This window comes from Lissotriton vulgaris, chromosome 1_1 (genome assembly GCF_964263255.1).
Source record: "Lissotriton vulgaris chromosome 1_1, aLisVul1.2, whole genome shotgun sequence".
Taxonomy (NCBI): Eukaryota; Metazoa; Chordata; class Amphibia; order Caudata; family Salamandridae; genus Lissotriton; species Lissotriton vulgaris.
Window position 1 is genome coordinate 1,791,346,678 of NC_141685.1, and position 9,706 is coordinate 1,791,356,383.

General features: G+C 41.8%; 1 pseudogene; it reads left to right on the forward strand.

Moving 5' to 3' along the window:
* Window positions 1–1,635: 1,635 nt before the first annotated feature.
* LOC147751217 (uncharacterized) lies at window positions 1,636–4,599 on the forward strand (annotated as a pseudogene).
* The last annotated feature ends 5,107 nt before the right edge of the window (window positions 4,600–9,706 follow it).

Consider the following 9,706-nt stretch of genomic DNA (forward strand, 5'->3'; position numbering starts at 1 on the left):
ATCGCACACCACAGGTCTTGCTCATGCATTCCTCTCTCACAACGGCCTTAAGTACTTTCCATTCCATGTCCTGACTGGTAGCTGTGCCCCACTTTTCCTTTATGTAACCAGTGATTTTGGCAGCCATCTCCTGTTGAAAGGGTGCATCCATCAAGATATCCGTTTGTAACCGCCATCTGTACGCCTGCACTGCCCGCATCCCCCCACTCCAGTAACAACAGAGTTGTCTGAAAAATACCTGCCTATATAACCCACTTTATGTATCTCTGCCTGTATGTATGCAGTGCCCAGTGCTCTATCCAGCCTACTATAGGAGTCCATAGTTGCCGAACATGAATATTCCTTGTTTGTCGCATAAGATTCCCTTCATATATCCCTACAACCCACATTTTGCATGGCATCATTTAATATCACTGGCAGGACCCAGCAGCGCTTATCCCAGGGTTCGTGAGCCTAGGAGCTGTACCTGCTCTGTTTACTAGGACCGAGGCTCAAAATTGGGGTTGATCTGGCAATCAAATACTTCACATTACACCTACAATAAGCCAGGGCTATTGGCTTTGTCAATGGGTGTAATGTGTTTGTGAAACACGCAGCAACCAACACTTATACAAAATATTCGAGCCGTTTTCAAGGGAAACGCTGTGGCCTAGTGTTACAGTAATCGACTTTCAGGTATCAAATGCTGGTTCGAGCCTGCACTGCGCCTATGCTTTTCAAAAAGTTTCCCTTCCATTTGCGCTCTATATTTAAAAGGAGGCTCGATTTACTGGCCTCACACCATGCACTTTTTTGTAAACGAAATCTAGTCCCTGGGGCACTGGGACTAGAAGGACACATAAACATTTAATATCACTGGCAGGACCCAGCAGCGCTTATCCCAGGGTTTGTGAGCCTAGGAGCTGTACCTGCTCTGTTTACTAGGACCGAGGCTCAAAATTGGGGTTGATCTGGCAATCAAATACTTCACATTACACCTACAACAAGCCAGGGCTATTGGCTTTGTCAATGGGTGTAATGTGTTTGTGAAACACGCAGCAACCAACACTTATACAAAATATTCGAGCCGTTTTCAAGGGAAACGCTGTGGCCTAGTTACAGTAATCGACGTTGAGGTATCAAATGCGGGTTCGAGCCTGCACTGCGCCTATGCTTTTCAAAAAGTTTCCCTTCCATTTGCGCTCTGTATTTAAAAGGAGGCTCGATTTACTGGCCTCACACCATGCACTATTTTGTAAACGAAATCTAGTCCCTGGGGCACTGGGACTAGAAGGCCACAAATTACTGGCAGGACCCAGCCCCAGGGTCCGGGTCTAGTGCCTGCTCTAGGCGAGGGAGGCCCCGCTCTTGAATCTGGGTAACTGGTCTCAGCTCGGAGGGGGGGGCGGGGAGGGACCGTGCGCGCGCTATCGTGTCGATTGATGCCGTCAGCCTATATCTCGAGTAAGCTGGACCTCAGCTGTAGCATGTCTTACCTGCAAAAATGTGGAATCCCTCAAGTTTTCCTGCTTTCAGAAGGTCAAGTTTGAAAATAAAGAGACCGAGGCCGATCCATTGTGCCCTTTTTATGGCCATTGCACCCTCGCTGAATTCGTCCTTGCAGCAGACCAATGACGTCACTTCCGGCGTTCCCGGATGTGCGTAGTCTTCGGGAGCCTACCTGATTACTTCTGGTATATGCCTAAAGGTGAGCGCAAGCATGCTGTAAATGTTAACATTTTGGGTATTTTATTGTTGCATGTGTATTTGTATGAAACAGTTAAGGGAACGCAGAGCTGCTGCGAGGACCCGGGTTCGAGTCCCAGCGCGGGCATGCTTTTGATGCCTTTACGGTAAAAAAGTTATTTCAGTTTGTTTGTGGGGACTTTTAATATGTAACTGATAAATATGGTGTGCATGAAAGTGTATAGTGTGAAAGCGCATCACCTGCAAAAATGAAGGGCCACATCAACCCACATTGAGTTTCTGCCACATAAAATGTACTTGGTTACGGACACATAATACATTAACAATCAAATTAAACATATTTTGCTTACTAAATGTACAATAACATATTTTCTTTTGTTACAGTTCTTCATACATCACCTTCTGCAGAGCACTGTACATTGCATTCAGAAAACAGTACAGCATTACCGGATTATACCCCACCAGTAGATGACACAGATGGAGATCCAATTGACGCTGTTTGGGATACACTTTGTAGCAGCTTAAAAGGTGAAATGGATGCTCAGCTTAAAGATGATTTAATTAATGACTCGGATTCTGGTTTTGAACAACTTATGGATCAAGTTGGATATACCATTCAAAATGAGTACGAAGAAATTAAAATTTGTTCTGATCAAACTAATACCACAGATGAATCAACACCTATTTTTGAGGGCTCCAACAAATATTTAGGGGTGGTCATACTATTGCTTTGTTGCTTTATTATTCGTTTTCGCTTGAGTGATGAGGCAGCTGGCTATATGCTGAATCTCATCTATTTGCTCTTGCCACATGATAATAGAATGTTCAAAACTATGTATCACCTTCACAAATATATAAAAAAAAGTGTTAAGGCCCCACAGATTACTTACTATTGTGCCACTTGCTATACACATGTTGATAAAAACACTCAGACCTGTCCTAACCAACATTGTTTGAAAGATTTGATTCAAAGTGACTCAGTCTCTTATTTCATTCAGCATAGCCTAATTGCACAGTTACAGACTATGTTTAGGCGGAAACATTTTACAGAAAAGGTACGGAAACATCGATTCGATCACTATATGGAGAATGAGAAACAAACAATGAAAGATGTATATGATGGGGAAATGTATTTGGATGTATTCAAGAGTGGATTCCTGAAAAACCCTAACAGCCTTTCATTTGCAATGAACACAGATGGTGTTCCTGTATTTAAAAGTTCTAAAATATCAATGTGGCCAGTGTACTTAATGGTAAATGAGCTGCCTGTATGTCAAAGAAAGCTGCGTGAAAATACATTACTGTATGGTATTTGGGTTTCCACAAAAAAGCCAATAATGTGGTCTTTCTTAAAACCATTATATGAGGAACTTGCACAGCTGGAAAGTGGAGTGTCATTTCAAGATCATAACAATTGTAGTTTTACTTGCCATGCTACACTTCTGACAATCACATGTGATTTACCAGCTCGTTGTCTTGTTTCAAACAGTACCCAGTTTAATGGGAAATTTGGGTGCTGGCATTGTCTACAAGAGGGTGAAGTGACTGTTTCAGGAAAAGGGCACTGTAGAGTATTTCCTTACAATGCTGAAAACCCAAAAGGCCCACCAAGGACACTCAATACTATTAAATCTGATGTAAACAGTGCAATAGTGCAACAGTGCAATAGCTAATATCGAGAGTGGACTTTCTGATTACAGTGTAAGAGGGATCAAAGGTCCCATGTGGTTCATGTTTTTGAAACATTTTTGTGTAACCAGAGGGTTTGTGATTGATTACATGCATGGTGTCTGCAGTGGCATTATGAAATTGTTGATGACCATCTGGTTCACTAAAGAATACAAGCATCATTCATACTCTTTTTATGATAAAGTCAAAATAGTTAATGTCTATTTGAAACAGATAAAACCCACACTGGACGTTAGTAGAGTTCCAAGGTCTGTTGATGAACTACCATATTGGAAGGCCTCAGAGTTTCGAAACTTTCTTTTATTTTATGGAATGCCTGTGTTAAAACATGTTTTAGATAGATCACGCTATTTACACTTTTGTTTACTTATGAAAGCAATTCATAAGCTATTAAATGATGACATTAGCCAGGAAGATTTAAATATAGCAGAACAGTGTCTACTTTTGTTTGTGCAACTGTTATATGAAAAAAGATTTTTAACAATGAACGTTCATCAATTGGTCCACTTAGTAGACAGTGTAAGAGCAACAGGGCCTCTGTTTACTGCTAATTGTTTTGTTTTTGAAGATCTTAATGGTTTTCTTTTACAACATGTGCATGGTACAGTAGGCATAGAAACACAAATTCTAGATGCAGTAAATATGATACAAGTAATACCTGTGTTAATGGAAAATCATTTGCCTCCTGATAGTGTTGAGGCTGAATTTTACCAGAGTATGATGTGTTCATATAATAGAAAGAGACAGCGATACTTAAAAATAGAAAAATGCATTTACAGTGTTGGTTCTACATACCCTTACAGCTTAACAGAGAATGAATATATAGCAGTAACTCAGCTCACTCATATTTTAGGCTCGGATGTAGTAGCCTTTAACAAAATATTTTGAGAACAAAGCAATCTTCTTGTTTACAGCTCTAATTACACTCGTATTCAGAGGAGAGACCAAAGTGTAATAAAATATGAAACAGAACCTGGAGTGTTTGCTTATGGCAGAGTCACTAGATTCATTCAGTGTAAGCAGACAGACGTGTCTGTTAACCTAGCTCTCATGGTTCCACTTAAGTGTGAATACTATGACATCAGGGAACTAGTTCATCTGGTAGTAGTAGATAACAACATCACAGCTATCAGGCTATCAATGATAAAATGTGCCTGTTTTTACATTCAGGTAGAAAATGAATCATTTGTAAGTGAAATGCCAAATCGGTTTGAAATAGATTAGGGCAAATCATGACAGAAAATTCTCCTACATGCACGTCTCTTTTTATAGCACATTTGATTAGAAATCATCTTGATAAGCATTCTTAACCTGTGCTCCAAGGACACCTAGGGGTCCACAACACCTACGCAGGAGTCCTAGACTGCTCATAAAACACAGAATTGTTGGCCAAATAATAAAGTGCATATCAATATAGAAGCAAAATGTACAACTGAAATATCAAAACATTTTTATAAATGTGCATCAAATAATTCATTTGGTATCCTCACATTGATTTTGTGAAGCAGTGAAAGTACATCAAATACAATATAGTATTCCTAATGGCTGGTCTCAATTGAGTTTAGAAAAGCTTCAACCTTCCCATTAAGAGTAAAAAAAATGTTTGCATTTGTTTGTGAATTAAATGAAATATTTAATAATTTGTGTATTTGTTTGATGAATGCTTGTTTCTGTCATCTTATGTATTATTTTGCGGTGCAAATCAATAAATATCACATGGATAAATAAAGATTTGGCTGCATAATATGCCTCCAGTGATTGCATAATGTGCAGCATTTATTTCTGTTACGTTATTTAGTCTATCCTGCCACATATGTTCATACTTCATTGTCCCTTAACTTCATTGACTATGCATACAATGGCCAATGTTCATCTTTATTAATGTTAGGCATTGATCCTTTTACAGTGGATACTTATTTTACACGATTTGTACAAAGAGAAAGTGACAAACATAAAAAAAATGTGTTAAAAAATAACCTATGACTTATGCACAGTTTGGTAAAGCACATTGTATGCTGAGTTGTGTATAATAGAAAACGTAGATGTCGTTTTGCGTTTATCCGCAATTAATCAGGCAATCATCCAACAGTTTGTATTTTCCTAGGAAAACTGAAAAAAAAGGGGTGGACATGCTCTTTAAATAGACAAGCAATTCCTGTTAAAATCACCAGAAGCAAAAACATCTAATAGAACACAAAAGTACCTTTGAAGTAATCAGACACTGATTTTCAATTCATCCCAAAGTCATCAGGAACATCTCATCTCGTAAAGTTATCGGATAGTCATTTTCAAGTCACCCTTAAATCATCAGGAAAAACGACACCTTCTGAAGTCATCAGATACTCATTTTCAAGTCATCCTTAAATCATTACGAATAATGACACCTTTTAAAGTCATCGGGTGCTCATTTTCAAGTCATCCGCAAATCATCAGGCTCAGCTTCTCAGCTTTGCTGATGACTTCAAGAGCTTGATGATGTCTGATGGTGTGAAAATGACTTCTAATATAGTTGGATGACCATTGAATCACTCTAGGATAGCTTCTAAAGTAATCCTGTTTGACCTGGGATTGCTGCCTAACATCAATGCAGACATCCTTGCACCCTGTAGACAGGTGCCTGCAATATGGGTGGGTTGGTTTTGTGCTAGAAGCAATTACTTCCTGCAAAAAACAATCCAAAAAGGAAATAACATGGAGGGAAAAAAAATATTTTTCTTCTTGTTACTTCATCCTGTGGGGTGCTTCCCAAAGTGATACAATCCCAGGTTTACCGACCTTTGTAATTCTGGAATGATGTCAAATCCATCACTGTATACACGGGAAAGCCCATGCTCCACGAATAAAACGTCTAGCAGCTCAAAATGTGATGCAACACATTGCAAACCACTGTGTTGCGTTACACTTCTTTACATAGCCATGCAAGGAGGCACATATGACCTCTTTGGCATTATAAAAGATACTGAAATATTTGCTTTGTCTTTGCATTAGATGCAAGGAAAATGCAATGTTTTTGCAAATCTCGGCCAGAGTGAGCTGGCTCGAGCTGCTGAGGAGACATGGGTTGCAAAGACAGAATAAATGGAAGCACTCTGATTATCTAAGTGCCCTTAATTGAAAACTACGGAATCTCACTCAATTGCTTTGAGAATTTGTTACTGCTTCTCTTCTCCTGTGAGTGGTCATTTTTTTGCCAGTTTCTATTATGAATGTATATCTGCTGAATTAGAAAAGGTGATTTTATTTCCTTATAATAACACCTATTTCATATTCACTTTGCACAAGGTAATGTATGCGATAAAGAACAGTTCAGTTGGCAAGACTCCTGACCCTGATGATGTTAATATATATTTGTATATGTTTGATGTTCCAGATTCATTTAGTTATTTTTTTATTGAAAATATTATATAGCGAGAACCTGCCCCATCAGAGTATCAGAGCGCTGTACATATAAGCCTGCAAGATAAGCAGGAAAATGTATAAATACTAAACATGTAAGTAATTGTTAAAACTGGGGGTTTCTGGCTGAGGTAGGTACCTTAGTTCAAATAGGTACCCTTGCTTCTAAGTCAGGGAAAGGAAGGACACCTTCTCAGATAGCTCCTGCTCACCCCCACGGTAGCTTGGCACAAGCAGCCAGGCTAATCTCCAAGCCAAATGTGTAAAGTATTTGCAACCACGTTCTCTGTAACCCAGTGATAACACCACAAATGGACTCCAAACGAGTTTCATAAAAAACAATTATATGTTTATAGAAAAAAGATATACAATGAGACCACATGATAAAAATCCAACATATGCGTATTTGTAATATTTCACGTAGCCAGTTATTAGGCCAGCAAGCCCTTGTAGGTTCTTGCAGAATTAATGAGCAATTCTCGATAATCCAATGGAGTCCTCATGCAATGCTATGCAGTTCGTAATGCAAGAATCAGGCACTTTGTGATATAAAAATAATGCTATTCGTAATGCAGCATTCAGGTAGTTCACAATGCAAAAATAATGCAATTCAGCCCGATCGTGGTGGTGTGGCCGGTCTCTATGCCACTCTTACTGACTCTACTGACTCGCGGTCAGCTACTACCAAAATATTCCCCCAACACTGTAATGATGTAAAACAAAGTGCAGCTCCACGCTCCGGCCCCGGTACTGCCCCTTCTCTGCAAGTACGGGCCATGATACGGACTTGAGCGGAAGCTCGCTCTGCAAAGGTGGGAAAGGCTGTGACTGTTTCTCTCGTAGCTCGCACCCTGCCCCAGGGGGGTAGGATCTAACTCTCCTCTCCTCGTGGCTTGGGCCTCCGATGCAACTTCGTTGATCTTGGGCAGTCGAACTCGGACCCCCAACAGTGATGGTTCAAGGCCTCTCTTTGGAAAAGGCAGGCCCGGGCCGGCATCACTGAATTTCCACAGCTCCTCTGGGGATGCCGGCCCGGGCCAATAGCAATGACAATCGCAGCACTTCTGGACATGCTGTCAGTAGGAACAGAGAACAAGACTGCTCTGGGACATACAGTCATGGACCAATTTCTCACGAAGGTCTCAGGCTTCAACAGGGCACAAGCACACAGAGTCGCTGAGACTCACTTGAGCTCCGGGTGCACATGATCACAGGGCAATCCTCACGAAGGACTCAGGCTGCACGAAGCACATGTACACAGCGTCGCTGAGACTCACTTGGTATCCAGGTGCACTCGATCACAGGGCAATCCTAACGAAGGTCTCAGGCTGCACGAAGCACATGCACACAGCGTCACTGAGACTCACTTAGACTCCGGGTGCACAAAATCATGGTGCAGTTCTTACGAAGGTATCGGGCTGCAAAGAGCCCACACACACAGCATCGCTGAGACACACTTGGAAATGTTTATGTTCCTGAGTTTCCACAACAGGGAGCCAGCTCTCCTCCGGCCTTTGGAGACACGTTACTTCTGGACACAGCACACAGCAAAGTCCTTTCACGCATGGGGACATAGCACACAGAAAAGTCCCTTAGACTCTCCTTAGTTAGATAAGCAAACTGCAGGCCAGCCTCAGAACACACAGCAAGGGTCAGTCCTTCTCCTCAGTCTCTTCAGATGTTCTTCCTTTGGCAGAGGTTCCTCTTGACCGTGAAAACGTTTCAATCCTTTTAGGTCTTGATCAGTCCAAAGTCCAGGGGTATCAGGTCTCATAGTTATACCCCTAAATGTCTGTGAAGTCTTTGTGTTCAGGGGGCACTGACCCCTGTCCAAACCAGTTCTGGGTGTCTCCCTGCCAGTGACACCGTCTTCATTTGATTAGTGCAGGTCAGGATCCTCAATAACTCAGCAGGAGATGGAATCATTTCTTTATGGCAGCAGTCCAGGCCTCTTCACATCCAGGGGCTACTCCTCCCCCCTACACTCCAGATGCAGGACAGCCCGTTGCTGTCTAACCTCCTCCCAGACAGTTAATCCACAACCAGGCAGAGACACACAGAAAAGTTAGAACACAGAAACCAGCCACTTTTAAAAGCATGATTTCTAAACACACAATTCAAAAACCACCTTCACAAAAAGATGTGTTATGAAATTGTGAGTTCAGGCACCCTACACTTCACCTCTCCATCTTAAGCCAATGGGAAGATAGGATAGAAGCATATTACACAGCCTCCCCCATTCTGTCCTATCCGCAAGATGGTCTTGCAACAGTGAAAAAAAATTTGGGGCAGTTTTTCTCCTTCAGGACATGGTACACACCTTAGTACATGTCCTGGCTTTCACATACACTGCACCCTGCCCAGAAGGGTACTTTGGGCCTACCCTAGGGATGCCATGTGCATAGAAAAGGAAGGGTAAGTCCTGGAAAGTGGTTGCACTTGTCAGGACAACAAGGCATTTTAACAAACTGCGTGCAGGCATTGCAGTGGCAGGCCTGAGTTTTTCATTAGGGCTACTTGTGTGGTGGCACAATTAGTACTGCAGGCCCAATAGTAGCATTTACATTACCAACCCTAGCACACATAGTGCACTTACCATTACACTTTACGCCGGGAGCATTTGCAGTTTGACACTGATCAACATTAGCCAAATGTCCAAAGCATCTAAGTTTGTAACACCATGTCAGAAAAAAGGTCTAGGGGGAAGGCAAAAGGTTTAGTGAACTTTAGCCAAAAAGGGCCAAGCCCAACACAACCCCCTCCCAGCCTAAAGCCAGGATAGACTAATCAATCACCTTGATTGACTTCCCTGCTTGGGGCGATAGAGCACCAATGTGGGCCTGCTACCGCATGGACACCTTCCTGTTCTATGCCTTCCTGACCCCAGGGGGATCTCTTGGTTGCTACTCCCTGGGCCAACTAGGCTGCTCCCCGG